Raw genomic sequence first — 4,022 nt, 5'->3', positions numbered from 1 at the left:
TCCTTTGCATCAAGTTGCATCACCTTAGACGGCACTTAAAATAATCCTTATATATGTCTAGGATATGAGAAAAGAAACCCTACACAAATAGCTTGGATATGCGTGAAAAATAGATCTGGAAATATGAATTTCGTAATTCTCAATAGATACAGCTTCTATCGAGAGCCGTTGAGAATCAGATATTAAATCTTGATAGATATATCTGTCGAGCTATTTGTTGAGTTTTAATAAACAGTACTTCTTCACTTGATTCTTGGATAGATTTACATGGCTTCAATACTAGACTTGAACTTTTATTCCTTGAAGAATTAAACACATCCTAGATCTATCCAATTACAAGTAAAGTATGTTTTGTCAAAGGATTAGTCAATTCTATATGACATATGTTCTAACAAGTTCTACATATGTCCTAACAGTACATAAATATGCATGTAAATTAGTTTAGTTATATATATATATATATATATATATATATAGATGTAAATAATTTTTTAAAGAGAAATTTTATAATTGTTTATCCTCATTTTATAATTGCTTAAGTGGAAGATAATAGCCTTTAAATTCCAACTGAAGCTGTGTATAAACTGACTTTTATAAGAGATGCAAGTCGGTTATGAAATTTTTGGCAACGACTTGACTTTAAAAGAGTGTAATAAATATATGGGTAAATTACAAAGTTAGTCCCTATCTTTTACATCATTTGTCAATTTGGTCTATAACCTTTCAATTGTGTCAATTTGATCCTTAATCTTTTTAGTACCATGTTAATTTGGTCATTGCCATTATCTTTTAGATGGAAAAATCTGATGTGTAATAAAAAGAGTGATTTTTCATGCCACATCACTACCAATTGTACCACCACATCTTATTTTTTTAATTAAAAAAAAAAAAAACCCTATTTTTGTATTCACACATAATTAGATTACCCTTCCCTAAAAATTTCTAAAATTTGTAAAATCCCTAAATCTTTCTCTATCTATCGTCCATATCTCCATCTCTAATCTCTTCTCACTCGTCCTCACGTTCATACCCCCATTATCTATCTTGCAACTTGGAAATTTCAGTTGCTTTAGCATTGGCCATGAACAGATTCTCCCATTCCCACAGGGAGGAGGATTTCTCATTCCACTCCATTAGCAACAGGGAAAATCTGGAAGATGACAAGTAATTGGTCATTGCATCCTCCAAGCATTACTCAAATAATTAAATTGGATTTGTTCAAATTCTACAAAAAGAAATCGATGCACCATATATTTAGAAGAGTAGAAATCTATCAAGACTATGTAATGTCTTCCCAACTTTCTTCTTTGCTTTTGATGACTGGTATATCACAGATAGCAAACCCAAATGGTCTTTCAGAAAATAATGTCAAAGCACTATATGGCTTAAATTATGCAAAGAGTAAGCATCCAAAAAGAACAATTTTCAACCTTTTGGCCAATAAGACTCAGAAAAATCAATCTCCATCCTTTAGGCCCAAAAAATAAATTCACACCTAGATTTTTAGCCACCACAGAAGCAAATTCCAATCTCAAAATACCCCTAAAAGAATTCCTCTCTCTTTCATTATGGCCAAGAGAAAGAACTTATCTGCTACTTTTTGTAGAGATCCTAGCTATTACTTTTGAGTTTGGTACTTAAAAAAGGGTCCACAATCCCCACCATTCATAAAATATTATCAACTTTGATTCAGAAAGACAGTTAAGTGTTTCCCAATATTTTCACCTTCAATTCAATTATGGTTTTCTTTATTCAAAGTTGCCAGAAGAGAGAACACATCACCATCCTCGTTGTTTACAACTTTAGATATTCAGGTTTTTGAGCATGAGTGTCTCACCCCAAACCCCAAAGGGTTCAAATCATGAAAAAGACATCTCAAAGAACCTGTAGATATTTTTTTTTTTACAATCCAATCCACATAAATCATATCAAAAACCAACATTAAGAATTATCATAATAATTTCATTGAATATACTCTCAAAGTAAGTTAGAGCTCTAAGCAATAATTACAAGGACCATAGGCCACAAAAGAATAGAGGTCTGAATAATTAATTACATATCACAGCTTGTCCCATCATTGGAAATAACATCACAACCACTTTAATATACAAAATAATGAGTCAAGCCTATTCTAAGATTTACACCATCTAATATACCCATTACAAAAGTTTAGCCTCCATCAGTAGTTAGTCTAACTACTATTAGCTACCAAAAAGCTGTCTCAAAAGACTGTTGCCTACTCTGAAAAGGTTATAAAAATAATGGGATGAGACAGAGCCCAGTAAGTAGCATATTTAATGGGGGTGGGGGAAATGCAGGTTTCATCTATTATAATAATAATAATATGACAAGAATAATTTAATAATGAAATACAAGTTTCTCAAAATAAATACCTTGAAACTATACATTATAATCTGTGAGCATCAACAATGTAATTTCCAAAGCCATAATACACTACAACAAAATGTATTTTTAGTGACGAAAATTAGTGAGGAAATATTTTTCGTCACTAAAAATACAGCTTTAGTGACGAAATATGAATTTCGTCACTAATAATGAAAAAAAATTATTACATTTAGCGACGAAAAATAAATTTCGTCGCTATTGTAATCTGAAAAATAAGCACCAAGGAGGGCAACTTAGGCGCCAACTTAATTAATCTATAGTGACGAAATCTTTCGTCGCTAAAAGTTGAAATTTTTAGTGACGAAATATTTCGTCACTGTAGGTATTGCTGTGGATAGTTTTAGTGATGAAAATACTTTCGTCGCTATAAGTAAGTATTAGTGACGAAAAATAGTCGTCACTAAAAAAATAAAGGTATTACACTTATATGTGTTTAGTGACGAAATCACATTTCGTCACTAAAAGTATGCTTTAGTGACGAAATATGAATTTCGTCACTAAAAACATATAAGTGTAAGACATATGAATACATTTTCAGTGACGAACTCGAATTCGTCACTAAAAGTATGCTTTAGTGACGAATCCGAGTTCGGCTTTATAGAACTCAGGCGCCAAGCCAAAAATTGTTGCACCAAAAAATTTTAGCTACAGTGACGAATTTGAGTTCGTCGCTAAAGGTATCCAATAGTGACGAATGAGATTCGTCACTAAAGGCTTTGTAGCTATATGAGCTTCAGCCCAATTTTTTTCTTTTTTCACTTTCTTCTTTTTTGGTTTTTCTCCCTTTCCCTTAGACACATACCCAAACTCTATTACCCAAACTCACATACCCAGAAACTTGAGATTCAGAGCTCGCCGTCGTCGCCGATTCAGCGACGCATCGGCTCGGCGACGCTAAGGCGACGATCCCGGCAACGCTTGGACTTGGCGACGCTAAGGCGACGATCCCAGCGATGCTTCGGCTTCGCACCGGCGAGCACTAGCGACGCACCGGTGAGCACTCGCGACGCTTTGGGTTCGCACCGGCGAGCACTCGCGACGCTTTGGCTTCGCGTCAGCGACGCACCGGTGATGCATCGGCTTCGCTTCAGCGAAGCACCGCGGCGCACCGGCGACGCTTCAGCGACGCACCCGGCATCGCTTCGGCTTCCCTTCGCCGATTTAGGTATTTTTTTTTCTCCTTTTGAGTTTTTTTTTTTGCATACTATTTCTCTCTTTTTTTTTTTTTTTTTTTTCCCTTCAAACAAAAATGCAAATTAAAAAAGCAATTACTAAAGAAAATAGATCCAACCATCATAAAAATTGAAAAACAAAGAATTAGAGAGATAGAACATTGGAACCCAAACCTGTTGAATGGGCCATAAAAAGCTTTTGAAATTAAAGCTTTCAATCTGATCGTTAAGCAATCAGTCACAGGCAGCATTTGAGTTGAAACTGATTTAAAAAGAAAAACAATAAATTAACCAAAGAAACAAATCACACAATAAGTACATTCAGAGACCCATTTCAATCTCACAAGGAATCTTCAAAATTCCAAAAAACTCATTTCAGAACACACCCCCAAAAACCTCAAATCCAACAAATACCACTGTGAAGGGAAAAAAAAAAAAAAAAAA

The 4,022-nt window shown here is 34.3% G+C and overlaps 1 long non-coding RNA gene across 1 annotated transcript in view; it reads right to left on the bottom strand.

The window, feature by feature from the left end:
- Nucleotides 1–1,941: 1,941 nt before the first annotated feature.
- LOC136069705 (uncharacterized) overlaps nucleotides 1,942–4,022 on the bottom strand; it is a 10,676-nt gene continuing 8,595 nt past the window's right edge. The window contains exon 3 of the long non-coding RNA XR_010630943.1: nucleotides 1,942–2,241. This is a non-coding gene — a long non-coding RNA (uncharacterized LOC136069705). The remainder of the gene's footprint in view (nucleotides 2,242–4,022) is intronic.

Source organism: Quercus suber, unplaced genomic scaffold, assembly GCF_002906115.3.
Source record: "Quercus suber isolate HL8 unplaced genomic scaffold, Cork oak 2.0 scaffold_184, whole genome shotgun sequence".
NCBI classification, from domain to species: Eukaryota; Viridiplantae; Streptophyta; class Magnoliopsida; order Fagales; family Fagaceae; genus Quercus; species Quercus suber.
Note: the sequence above shows the minus strand (reverse complement) of the source record. Positions and strands in the feature narration are given on the sequence as shown.